This window comes from Lissotriton helveticus, chromosome 8 (assembly GCF_964261635.1).
Source record: "Lissotriton helveticus chromosome 8, aLisHel1.1, whole genome shotgun sequence".
Classification (NCBI taxonomy): domain Eukaryota; kingdom Metazoa; phylum Chordata; class Amphibia; order Caudata; family Salamandridae; genus Lissotriton; species Lissotriton helveticus.
This window is the reverse complement of record NC_136069.1, coordinates 756378074-756392782: the sequence shown is the minus strand read 5'-3', so window position 1 is coordinate 756392782 and position 14709 is coordinate 756378074.

Here is a 14709-nt window from a genome sequence, read left to right as displayed (position 1 = left end):
CCGTGCACACTGTCAGATCACGACCTGGTACAGCTTGCACTTCAAGTCGAAATAAACGTCCATCGCCCCTATACTTGGCGCTTCAGGGCCCAGGCCCTGCTAGACCCCGTGTACAATGACATTATCAGACAAGCCGTAGAACAATACTTCACCATTAACACGGGAGTGGTAGAGAGTGCAGCCAAATTGTGGGAGGCTTTTAAGGTGACCATACGTGGGGTATGCATCGGCACTGCAGCTGGCATTTTAAAAGATATCCATGGTCAACTTGCACAGACCGAACACAGACTCACGGAACTAAAACACCAATACACCACCGCACCTAGTCCCGAAAAACTCACAAGTGTTCACGACTTACTGACTGAATATGACTCTCTCACGGAATCGGAGATTCGATACAGAGGTCGTAGGCACACAGCATGATCATATGGTAAGGGAGGCCGTCCGGGCCACAACCTAGCCTCTAAGATCAAAGCTCGGGAAGACCACCAAAATATAACCAAGATAACACATTCCTAGGGAGTGGAACATTATACCCCTTCGGCTGTACTGGATCAGTTCCGCAGTTTTTACTCAGAATTATATGCCTCCAGGGGCGACACGTCTGGCCATAATTGATCAGAGTACCTATCAGATATAGCATGTGCCTGGTTGTCAGACCACCAGAAATATCTGAACCAACCAATAGATGAAACGGATATCAAGGCTGCGATTCGCACACTGCCCAACCAAAAGGCTCCTGGGCCAGATGGGCTGAAAGCTGAGTTTTATAAGGAATTTTTCGATCTGTTATGCCTACCCTACTGGAAATGTATGCTGAGGCACACGAGACTGGTTTACTGCCACCATCACTGCCCGAGGCACTAATCATTACGCTGTTAAAAAAAAGACAAGACCCCAGACACCTGTGAATCTTATCGCTCAGTGTCCTTGATAAACTTAGATGCAAAAATCGTAGTAAAAATATTAGTTACACGGTTGCAACCCCTTATGCATAGCCTGGTCCTCCCGGATCAATCGGGCTTCATACCGGAACGGTCTATATCACACAATTTGAGGACCATATTTGCTATGTTCCATGTTTTAGATCCGGCTCTGCCTGCTGCTGCAGTGATGTTGGACGCGGCGAAGGCGTTTGACCCTATAGAATGGGTCTACATGTTTCTCATACTGAGACGCATGGGGTTTGCGTTGTTGTTCTTAGGATGGGGTCGGCTATTATACACAGACACCTGCGCATAGGTATGTGTCGGGGGCCTAACGTCTAAACCATTTAAGATACACAGAGGCACGCGGCAAGGGTAGAGAGAAGAACAACCTGCCAAAATGAATACCCAATGGTCCTCCAAGGGATCCAGTTCTGTTAAAGAAGGGGCAACATTACCAGGTATCAGAGCCAAAAATTCAAATCATACTTTTTATGAAAAATATATTTTTTTATTGATTTTTAAACACATATTTATAAAAAGACAATCATGGATTGGATATTTAGGGATTTATAAAAACAATCAGTGCAATTTTTCATATCAAGTCAGGAGGGAAACATCATCATACAGTTCAGTGTTTCAGGCACTCCGGGGCACTTTGGGGGGACTCAACAGACATTCACACCTTCAATGGGATCATTCAGACTCATACACATTCAAACCGTTCAACCAGATGAATTGCACAGGGCCTGCAGCAAATAGATGGACTTATGGTTGCATGGGCCAGGGTGCAACAGTGGAAGGACAAATTAGATGGTATAGTGTTGCTGTCCTTGGTGGTAGCGCCGACGCGCGTTTCGGTGTAAGGCACCTTCGTCAGCGCAGACGGATGTGGCCGGGGAGGGGAACACGCAAACTGAAATTTAAACATACTTTCTTGTATTAAGTTGTCCAAAAGATTTCATACATTTTTATCTACATATTTATCCACATGATTGTTATACATACAGTGTATTCGTTTAGATAATACATTTGAGGACATGAAATATAATGGCTCTAATGCCAGTAATAGCTCCTAAGATAAGGCCCCCCATGATCGGGGACTAAGGGCCAAACAAGGGATAAAGGCCCAGGTGAAGACAAAACATATAAATATCCAGTCAGTCATGCATTTTTGAACATCTATTTGTACATTCATTTCGATTCTTAAACTAGTACCTCAGATAGTTTCTCCAGTTAAGTTGGTCTTAGGGGTGGCAGCATCAAGGATACTGTCACCGACACCACCAAGTTAAGGGGCGTCCAGATAATCAGGAAGGGGTCATATTTAGATGTAAAAGAGGGATTTCAGATATTTCATGTCTTTTTGTTTATCATTTTTCAGATCCCTCAGACAGATCTATCAAGGAAAGGTGGATATACATATGGGGCAAAAAAGGTGTTACCTGCACTCCACGGGTCTTCAAAGTGTTCAGATTTAGAAGGATCCGTATTTTTTCACACATGGGGTAGATAAAAAGAGTCTTATTCAGTAGAAGGGAAGTTCTATTTTCCTTTCCTGTTAGAATCCAAGAAGGGAAAGAATTTCAGAGACTAAGGGGCAGATGTATCATCCGTTTTTTTTGTCGCACACGCTGCGAATCGCAAAATAGCAGCGTTTGCGACAAAAAAACGGGATTTGGAATGTATCATGCAAAAAGCCTCGCAATATTAAGGAATCGCAAATTTTGCGATTCCTTAATATTGCCAGGCTTTTAAGAAAAGGCAAATTGCGATTTCTTAATTGAAATGTATTAAGCATTTCAGTGTTGCGATTTTTGACTAAGAATTTGCAAATTACCACCAACTTTTAGTTGATGGTAATTGGCAAATTCTTTTCAAAATGCACTTTTTTGAAATTCTAAAGGTGCCATATGACGCTCATACATGCCCTTAGGGCATGTATGTGCGCCATATGCGCACACATGTCAAATTCAGGGGTGCAGCAGGGTGTCCTTAAGACACCCTTGCACCCTTGAAATTATTCTCAATTTGCGATTAGCAAATTGCTAATCGCAAATTGAGAATAATTTCACATTCATTCCTATGGGCCTCCTGGCCCATAGAAATGAATGGGAAATTATTCCTTAATTGCGATTAGCAATTTGCTAATCGCAATTAAGGAATTTTAAGAAATCGCTAAAAAATAGCGAATTTCTACATACATACCATTTTGCACTTCTCAAATAGCGATTCCTTAAAAATCGCTATTTGAGAAGTGCAAAATGGTATCTTGATACATCTGTCCCTAAATATCTATTTTACAGATGTCGCAAGGTAGCAAGGCTTCCTGTTCAGTGCATCTATATTAAAAAAGGTTGGTACATTTAGTAGTATATATTGTACAGAACAATCCCCTACCTTTTAGTGACAGTGGGAGATACACAGTAATACAATTCCATCCCCAGGGATTCTGGTTTGCTGCAACAACGGATAAAGAGTCGCACTCATGAACTGCACGCGGCAAGGGTGTCCGCTGTCGCCTTTGCTGTTCGCTTTAGCATTGGAGACGCTGGCCTGTATAATTCGGCTGCGCCATAGAGCAATTCATTTTCTACATGTACCAGTGGGCAGATCACTTTACGCCAATGACATGGTCCTGTTCATAAGAGATCCAACACAACATTTAGCGAAAGTGCTGAGGGAATGCTTCCGATTCTGGCTATTCTCCAGGTTATAAATTAACTGGAATAAATCGATAATGATACCCCTTACAGCTAATACACCACCATTGAGCGTGGAATACCCTTTGGTGTGGACCACAGATCCGCTGAAATATCTGGGCATATGTGTACACTGAGACCCAGAAGTAGTAATAAGAGAAAACTGTGGCAGTGCCTGTGCCTCTCTAGATCAACAAATAGACAGGTGGAATCATCTACCACTCTCTATAGCCGACCGCATTGCCGTTATTAAAACGGTTATATTACTGCAGTTTTTATATTTATTTAGTAATATCCCGATCAAGCTGACACAACATTTTTTCAAGGAGATGCGATCCTCACTACTGCGATTGGTGTGGGGGGGTAAACAAGCCAGGGTGAGCTGGACCACACTGAAGCTAGACTACGCCCAGGGGGTGTTTCAACTCTCCAGATATTTTTCTATATTACTTATGTGCACAAGACCAATATGCATACTACTGGTTCCAACCACATGCGTTCACTCCACATGTTGCAGTAGAGGATGGAGATGCCCACCCTGTCCCAATATTAGGGGTGTTCACACACACATGCAGAGGTTCACCTAAAACGGAAATAAACTCTATTGACACAACTATTGCTGCATGGCAAACTATAGGCAGCATTATGGACAAACTCCCACTATATGCACCAGCAATGCCTATTGCACATCACGCAGCACTTTCAGTAATACAGAAGGAGGGCTCAATCAGGGCGCTGAGGGAAGTAGGCATGGTGACTATGAGAGAGAGATTTCCAGATGGGCATTTTCTCACGGCAGACGACTTAGCCCACATTTCTAACCCTTCGCTATTGTTCAACTTTACTATACACAGACTGAGACAGGTGGTTAAAGCCGACTACGTCACATACACGGTTGAACCGCCAATATCATGTGCCTTGCAGATGCTATTGGTCACGCCTCCACGGGGTAAGCTAGTCACAAAACTGTATAAGGAAATACAAAGTGACCGAGTCCCTGACTCGGGCAGAAGCTTGGCTCGCTGGAATAGTGGCCTGGCATCACCACTGTCGGACTTGGACTGGGAACACATTTGCAAACTGACTGGAGCCCTTCACCTAATGGGAACCTGTACATTATTTATTTCAAATTCATTCACCAGACATATCACACCCCCATCAAATTACATAAGTGTGGCTTGCGAGAGACCAGCTCTTGTAAACAATGGGGTCACCTCGATGCGGACTTTCTGCATCTTGCAGGGAGGTGTGACAGAGTGAGATCATTTTGGGACACTCTACTGAAACACATTCACGAAATGACGGAGACTATGCTGCACTTTACCTCACCAGTCTGCTTTTTTTGCCATGTACCACATTTAAAAGGGGCGACGGGTAAGCTTATGCGCATCACACTGCTGCTGACCAAACGCAGAGTGGCCTTACATTGGGAGAGTAAACTAGCTCCACAAGCCGAGCATTGGTTAAAAGACATGCAGCCAGATTCATCAAGGGAAATTGCGCTCGCGAAGGGCCAGATTCTGAGAATCTGGCCCTTTGCGAGCGCAATTTTTGCATTTGGGATTCACCCATCCCAAATGCAAAATTCGCTATTACAGAAATCGCATTTTAGCGAGAAATAACATTTAAGGAATCTCTATTTGAGATTCCTTAAATGCAATTCATGAAACTTTTAAAATTAGCGAATTCGCAATTTCCGGCCGCTATTTACCGCGAAGTCTGACTTTTTGGTAAATAGCGAAAACTTTGAAAAATGCACTTTAGTGCATTTTTCTAAGTGGTATGTTACACATACACATGTCCTTTGGACATGTGTATGCGCAACATCAGGCTACATTTCCATTTCAGGGGTGCTACAGGGTGTCCTTTGGACACCCCTGGCACCCTTGAAATCGCATTCTTATTTGCGATTAGCAATTTGCTAATCGCAAATAAGGAGGCTGTAGGAATCGCAATTTATTTAGCAATTTCTACATGAATCCCGATTTGAGAGTCCTTAATAGCGATTCCTTAATAATCGCTATTAAGACTCGCAAATCGGGACCATGATGAATCTGGCTGATGGCCTATTGTACAGAGAACCTAGCACGCTATTGCAGAAGAAATACCGGCAATGTCAAGGCCCAGAGACATTTGGGAACCTCTGCGAAAGTATTTGATACGATTGTCTGTTAATGATTCAAACACTGATAAATAATGATGTTGGGTATGAGCCTGGATACTTGATCACGCAACGGTACACACAGCTATAGATGGTTGGGTGGACATCCTGATATTTGATATATGGGCAATCGCAATGTTGTTTTATGATCCGTTGTTACTCTACTGTCATGCATGGCAGGGGAAGTGCATATGTTATTTGAAATGCAAATAAACAGATTTAAAAGACAACAAAAAAACCATACTTTCTTGCAAAATTATGGAAATGGAAATTTCTTATTCTCATTATCCAAGTTAATGCATAAACTTCAGACTGCACACGCCGAAACCGTGAGAGGCCATCTGTGTTCACTCTTCCAGACAAGTGTTGTCCGCATTTCATGCATTAATTCTGAGAAAATCCAAGTTATATTTATTAAACTTAGACACATGAACTGCTAAAAAACAGATGCTCAGCTCTTCGATGAGCAGCACATGATATACCCCCAACATCATGCATGTAAATGGGCTTTATTGTATATGCATTACATTAAATTAATAGCTTAATATCACTGCATATATGTGGGTAGTGCCAATATTTTAGCTTTGGTACGTTAAGAGTTTTTTCCATGAACTCTCAATAAAATGTGTTATTTATAGTTGAAGACATCACAACATAAATTGTCAGTCTACTATAAAGTTTGGTGATAGAGTAAAAAAAAATCCAGGATGTCATGACGGTAAATATTCGCTATATTCTTCTTTCTTACCTTTGCACATTTCGAGATCCTGCCCCATGTTCCTACTTGTAAGCAACGATGAGGCTGTGTACACAGTGAGATGTTTCCATTGTCAACATTCATCTGAGCAAATAGAAATATCAGACTGGCATTTTGCGACTTCAAACTCACATAAAAGCTGAAACACTCCAAGCAAAATATTCACTGGTCTCTGAAGCGTCATTCTGATGATTAATTTCCCTTAAAAAAGCTGTATTCGCCCCTGAAGCTTACACTAAGTAATTCTGAATATTAGCTGGTAGTTTTAGATATATATTTTATTCGCACTACCGCATGCAATTTAATAGGGCAATCTCCAACTGTGGCATGGACATGTAAGTTATAGCAGAAATGACTCGTTGGTTCGCTTTTTGTATACAACTGCTAATGAGGTTTTGATTAAAGTAACTCAAAGTTTCCCCACGTTTTTTTTTATGTACTCAGCCTTCTGGTATTTGCATGTTAAAATACACAGCATGTCTCCTGAGACATTAAATCCATCACCCCAGGAGAGCTTACCCTAATTTTTATAAGCACTCCAAGCTGGAGCTATGTGCTGTTCAACAGGAGTGCAGAGCCCCTTTGTGATTGGTCCCATGGCTACACTTGGTATGTTGATAAATGCTAAAAAAGACTAAAATATTGGGGTTTTTTTAATTAGAAAATGCTTTATTAAAAATAGAACTATTTTTAAACATTGCTATCTATAAATTTCTGAAACATATATTTAATTATAGTAATTGGTGGCTTCTGACAAAGTCACTAGGTCTGCTTCATATATGCTGTAGTGCTCACTCATGAACAAAGCAAATAGGTGCACCATTTTTGAATGTTGACCCTTTGACAAAGCCAGTAGGTTGCCCTTACTTAAAATTAAGGCATACACATGTAAGTTATAGCAGAAATTACTCGTTGGTTCGCCTTTTATATACAACTGCTAATGAGGTTTTGATTAAAGTAACTCAAAGTTTCCACACTTTTTTTTATATGTAGTCAGCCTTCTGGTATTTGCATGTTAAAAACACAGCATGTCTCCTGAGACATTAAATCCATCACCCCAGGAGAGCTTACCCTAATTTTTATAAGCACTCCAAGCTGGAGCTATGTGCTGTTCAACAGGAGTGCAGAGCCCCTTTGTGATTGGTCCCATGGCTACACTTGGTATGTTGATAAATGCTAAAAAAGACTAAAATATTGGTTTTTTTTTAATTAGAAAATGCTTTATTAAAAATAGAACTATTTTTAAACATTGCTATCTATACATTTCTGAAACATATATTTAATTATAGTAATTGGTGGCTTCTGACAAAGTCACTAGGTCTGCTTCATATATGCTGTAGTGCTCACTCATGAACAAAGCAAATAGGTGCACCATTTTTGAATGTTGACCCTTTGACAAAGCCAGTAGGTTGCCCTTACTTAAAATTATGGCATAGACATGTAAGTGAAAGCAGAAATTACTCGTTGGTGCGCCTTTTATATACAACTGCTAATGAGGTTTTGATTAAAGTAACTCAAAGTTTCACACTTTTTTTATATGTAGTCAGCCTTCTGGTATTTGCATGTTAAAAAACACAGCATGTCTCCTGAGACATTAAATCCATCACCCCAGGAGAGCTTACCCTAATTTTTATAAGCACTCCAAGCTGGAGCTATATGCTGTTCAGCAGGAGTGCAGAGCCCCCTTGTGATTGGTCCCATGGCTACACTTGGTATGTTGATAAATGCTAAAAAAGACTAAAATATTGGGTTTTTTAAATTAGAAAATGCTTTATTAAAAATAGAACTATTTTTAAACATTACTATGTATACATTTCTGAAACATATATTTAAATATAGTAATTGGTGGCTTCTGACAAAGTCACTAGGTTTGCTTCATATATGCTGTAGTGCTCACTCATGAACAAAGCAAATAGGTGCACCATTTTTGAATGTTGACCCCTTGACAAAGCCAGTAGGTTGCCCTTACTTAAAATTATACACTTTATATTGTTACATGACATAGTCAGCCGTGCGCAGGAGCAGGTGGTTGTATGCAGGGTCTGGCTGCAGACCAGGTCCTGCACCCAACCCCACACATGGCAAAAGGCCTTGCAGTAAATGGTTGGGAACACACAGTGGTTAAATGCAGAGCCTAGCCACATGCAAGGCCGTGTTGCCAACTCCATAGAGGACGTATTATATTTTGAACATTGTTAATATAATATTTACTACAAACGTCTCCGTTGGTTTGGGTACTGTGGGGCAGATTTATGTTAACTGGCGCATCCCCAGGGATGCGCCAGTTAATGTGCGCCACAGTGCGCCACAGCTCCGCCACCCATGGTGCGCCGCATTTACAATGCGGCGCACCATGGGGCAAAAACGGCACAGATGCGTGACGCATCTGTGCCGTTAAGGTGGCGCATTGCTAGAGTTGCGTTGCAAGCGCGACGCAGCTCCAGCAAGGCTCGGGGGTGCCCCATCTTAACAATGCTGCGTCAAGACCTACGCCTGCTTCAAGCAGGCGCAGGCTTTTGACGCAGCATTGGCCTGAAAGTGACTGAGTGAAATCTTATAGATTTCACTCAGCCACTTTTGCGAGGCGCACCTGCCCCGGAACGCCCATCCTGCGCCGGAACGCCCACAAGCGGCGCAGGGCTTTACAACGTGACGCATCTGCCTAGATGCGTCACGTTGTAAATCGTTCGTAGGGATGCGCCACGTTTACGCCGCCTTGCGTGACGCAACAGCGGCGTAAACGTGATGCAAGGGCCTCATAAATTTGCCCCTAGGTGCCTCATTACAATTTCATCTGCGTGATTACTCCAAGGCAAAAAGCTGAGCAGTAGTAATAATCCCAGCCACCTGATACACCTCCACCAAAAAATTGTTGTCCAGAGATTTTCATTTATGAGTTGTGTTTTTGGATCATTAGAGAAGTGATTTAGCTTAGACATTGCTGATCCATGCTGAATTATATTGGACAACATTTTTAAAAATGGTGGATGTGTCTTAGTGAAGATGTAATGTTTTAGGACCCATGAGACGCATATACTTCATTTTGGTGTCAAAACATAGGTTTTGGGGATCATTTAGTCTTATATAGACAGAAAATCACTCCTCAGCGAACCTTTCGCCATTTTCCCAAATAGAGAAAGGAGAGACCTATATAGAAATTTTAAAAACATAATGGTTTTCAATCCTTTTATGTATAAACCAAACAATGTTTATGATCTGAATATGAAAAAAATCATGTCTATCACTCCTGTATTATACATATTTTCATAGTTCACTATTTGTTTCGGCAATCGCTCATGGAACATTTGCAAAATGTTGAACTTTTGATTTAGGCCCAGATATCTGCACGGGGGTTAATGTATGACATTGTTCTTCATTCTGTCCATCAACTGTTGTTTTTGCATTTGTCACCCCGAGTGGGACTGGTATGCTCAGACATGAGTCCCGTGCTCTCCATGCCACTGGAATCAAGCTATCCTGGCTGATGAGGGCTGAAAGCCCGAAACCGGTCCAAGGATGCTTGTTTCCAGTCCAGGGAGGACGTGGCTTGGCAGTTCCGGCTGGACTGTTCCCATGGGGCACAGGGCAAGGCTGATTTGTGTATGGCTGGGTTCAAACTGGAATGGCATAGTGAGCAAAAAAACAATGGATTTAGGCCCAGATCTCTGTACTGGGGTGAATGTATGACATTGTTCTGCATTCTGTCCATCGACTGTTATTTTTGGCGAACGTTTGAGAAGAGCATACAGACAGAAACATCTTTTTGTAGCACAGGTTTTGCAAGTACATGTAGGTTTAAATTCTGTGGGTAAAGGCTTTAGAAATTTTATAGGTTTTAGCACCCATCAATATCTTCCCAATCAAATTCACACAGATCTTTCTCTACAAATGCGTGAGCCAAAACATTTACGCATCTTCTGATCAAGTTGAATGCTCCTTTAATGTGTCCATGCACAGAATTTGACTTTGGTGAACGGTCACTTAGTGGGACTGATCTCATGAACTCACTGTACCAAATATCGTCAAACATGTTACAGTCAGAACTCAGTTTCCCCACATGCACAAGGAATATTTCTACATCTTCAAAGTCACATTCTTCTTCCGTCCCAGCAAATTCTTTTAGAAGCTTCACATGTTCAGCAGTTAAAGCTCAAAGCTTTTGTCCAATTTTACTCATATTATCATCACCCATAAGAATATGTTCCTTGATAAGAACATTGGGCATTCCTGGGACAAGTTTCTTGTACAAAATATGAAGCTCGATTAAGTGTCTCTGCCTGCCTGTTTCATTATGTCTCCATAACTCTGGCAATCCTTGACTTATGAACATTGCAACAAATCTAAGTAGCACAGTAATAACATCTGTGCCATTTGACAGTTCAATGACTCGATTTGAACCCTTCCAAGCAGCCCACTCAACATGTGGCACGAACGTAAGCTTCCTCCAATCTGCTGTTAAGTTCTTGAACAATATGGGCTGTACCTCTCTGCAGGCACCAGCTCCTCTTTGAGAATCATTCCACTTGCAATAATTGATAATTCAATGTTCACTGAAGCATCAGCAATGTTTTGGTGAGTTAACCTCTCTAAGTTCATCTTGTTCGATGTTGATGAACAGAATTTATCAAGTTGCACAGGCATAGGTGTCAAATATTTGATGAAGGCAAGGCCAAATGATCCATTTGTAGACATTTGTCTAATTTTCTAAAATGTTTTGACCAATAGTTCAAGTTGACTGTCGAACACAATGTACTGTTCTTACAAAGTGCACACTGACTTTGAGATCTGAATGACCTCTCTAAAGTTTTGCATGGATGAAATCTTGACCAATCACAATTGTGAAATGTATTCCACAACAGTAGCAGTTCTCAATGAACATACTTTTTTGAGCTGAAATTCTTCAGGTGAAATGAAGAAGGCTGTCAATATGTTTAATAAAATGTTCCCCTCTCTTTACCACAAGCTTGTAGTGAGTAACAGTTTCACGATGGTTCATTCATTTTGAATTTATCGTCTCTCTGAAAACATTGCAGTTAGTAAGGACTTCATGGTAAACTAGCTACCATTGAGAAACATATTCACTTTTGCATGTCTGACCAAAGATTGCCTTGGATTGTGTCTGTAATCTTTGGATCATCTGTTCCAGTTTCATATCTCGATCCACAGCATTGAACCTTCCCTCTCTGTCTTTCACCATAAAATGTATTTGGATTAATTTTCTGCAGAGGTATGAATTTTGCACCTCGGGCTTCTTTACTCTTTCTAAATACCAGGAACCCTATCTCAGGTAGTTTATGCAATCAAATTCGTGAAACGCAATAATCAGTGACTTCACTGTCTTTATGTGCAGCTCCAAATCACCTTCTCAATCAGCATGTACCAAGTTGTTCACTAGAGCTATCATGAGTAAAACATTTCCCAGGTACTTGCAAATTTCTGATTATTTCTTCACATTCTTTGGCAAACTCTGCAAACATGGTTTTCAGATTTTCTGATTTTTAAACTGAGTGTATTGAACATTGCATGGCATTGCATTATGTCTCTTGAATGAAGTACATGTACCCTGTGCCTTGCTATCTTTTGAGATAAGAGAGGCAAAACTAAATGTGTCATTTGTGTTCCAGAAAGCATTCCAACATAATGTTTCTGTATCCTTAGATATGATGAACATACTTTTAAATGATCGAACGTAATGAGTTACGGTAAATACTAACTGGACAGATTTGCTTCCAAAGATTTCAGCCTCAATAATGCTATTCCACATCCACTGAGATAACTTCATGCACATTGCAACACAACTTTTGTCATATGGAAAACACCCATCATTGGATAAAGATCATAAAATTCTACTGGTTGCTCATAAAAAAAGTCAGCTACAAGAAGGAAACAATTTCACCGCAGAAAATTGGCAGGATAGGCTAGTCTTCAAGCTGAGCACACACATTTTGGAATTTCTTTCTAAATTCCAAGTATACTGTTGTGTAGTTTGTGATTAGAGATGGTATTGCTGGTAAAAACCCAACCTTATTCAGTGGGACGGTATTCTGGGAGATCAGACCATGAATTCCAGCTCACAGAGGAACTGGCTTTCTTTATCCTTCAGTCTGCACCAAATAAGCAATATGATAGATTCAGTTAAATCAGCTTTATCGACCACAGCATCAAGTAGAAGAGGATCCATATCCTCAGCCACTTTGAAACTTTCTGGTAGACTGGGACGTGCTGATGGCTTGCAGTGATTTTGTACACATTAGCAAGACAGTTAGGTTATAAGTTTGCAGCATTGTTTGTTTATGCCTACAGCTCACACAACTTGCTTTCTTTCCATCAGCTACTCACTGGTGCAGTCTTGAAAAATCATTATGGCAGTATCGTGTGTGGTGGATGTTCCAGACAACGAAGAGCTTCCTTCAAAATCAAAATTATCCAGAGCAGCAACTGTAAATCCTATCCTGGTAATGTGACATGGATGTGGTGTGCTATCGGATTCACAAGTTTTTATAGCATGAGCTGCTTACAAGTTCCTTCTCCGTACGATGTCATTATAACTCGTTTTAACACCAGTCCTATTCATTGAAGGCATTGGCTAACTACTTTTACACTTGTCACATAGATTGCTTGGGCCGTCATCATGTGTAGTGGAGTTTTCTTTTTGCTGTGATGTAATTCTTAAAACCTTTTTTTTTAAAAGACAGTACATTTGCACAGTATAAGCCTGTCGGTTCATGGGATTCTCATCCACCTCTTCACTTATATCTCCAAAGCCTCCATCAATGTTGTCAACTTCTGTCCAAACTCAAGAATTTTGTAACAGTTTTGCTTTGCTGATATTAAACAATGATGTAAAAGATGTTAAGACACCTTCAGGCGTTCTTGTTGACTCTCAAGATTTGCGGAGCTCAGGGGCATTTTTTTAAATGGTTCCAGCTGATTTCACAGCAAACTGTGATCTTATTTTAGTAGCAAGAACTTCAGAAGTCAAATCAACTGATAACACCATAAGGGGCTCATTCTTTTTGTTATACTGACAAAAGCGAATTCTGTCATTGTACATTCTCACCAGAAAAACCTAATTTCATTATGAAGGATCAATAAGGTTTCATCAAAGCTGATCATTATCTCTTTGATCTTACTAAGTGTGAACCCCTAGCCAGGACTCAAGTGTGGCTTTAAAACTTCATTTGCTTTTTCAAAGAGTGCAAACTTAACTGAAGGCTACTGAGAGCTCATTTGAATATTCATATTTTCAAATGTATGCATGCATGTAGTACTGGTGGGCAAACAAATCTGCTGCAAATATATTCACCTCACTGTTTAGATCAGCTACTCGGCTAAAAACGTAATCTTTGAAAAAACTAGCTGCAAAAAAAAAACACGTTTGCCCTTTGAGACCTACATACTCTGAACTTTGTTCTTTCATCAATCCCTTAGGCCTTTGTTCGGACTAAAACATAGATAACATACTAAAGATCCTGTGCTTTCTGGTCAGTTGTTGAAAGTGGACGAGGGGTAGCCATCAATCTTCTAAGTGGATGGGCATTAGGTTTGGTTGTTGTTGCTTTCTCAGAAGACTCTGATACTTGTTGTGAGTCACTGATTTCTGCTATTTCTTTACAATGATTGTCCAGACTTTTTATTCCATTGTATACATCTTGTTGCACTTGTTGTTACAATGATAAAATATTTGCTCCTCTTCACCAATCAGTTTCAATCTTTGGTGAACTTCATCTTGCCGTATTTCTGAAGTATCTCGACCTCTCTTATGTCCAGCCTCAGTTGATGTTAGCTTTTCTTTCGGATTAGTTTGGAATATGACACATTTTTCCATGTTGAAGGAGTCCTGAGAGTTTGTAATTAGCAAAACTCTATCAGGAGGTAAAGATCCTCTGATACCATCTGTTTTGCTCATGTTTACTGTTAGAACTGGGTGTCTCTAGCTGGCAATGGCATACACCTTTGTCCAAATAGGGACCCTTGCTTATAGTCAGGGAAAGGGGATTACACTCCCGGATAACTTCTGCCCACCCCCTTTGTAGCTTGGCATGAGCAGACAAGTGTGTTAAACATTTATGAACACATACAGTAATATAGTGAAAACACTACAAATGGACACCACACAGGTTGTATAAAAATAAGTATTCTTTATATAGACCCAACACAAGA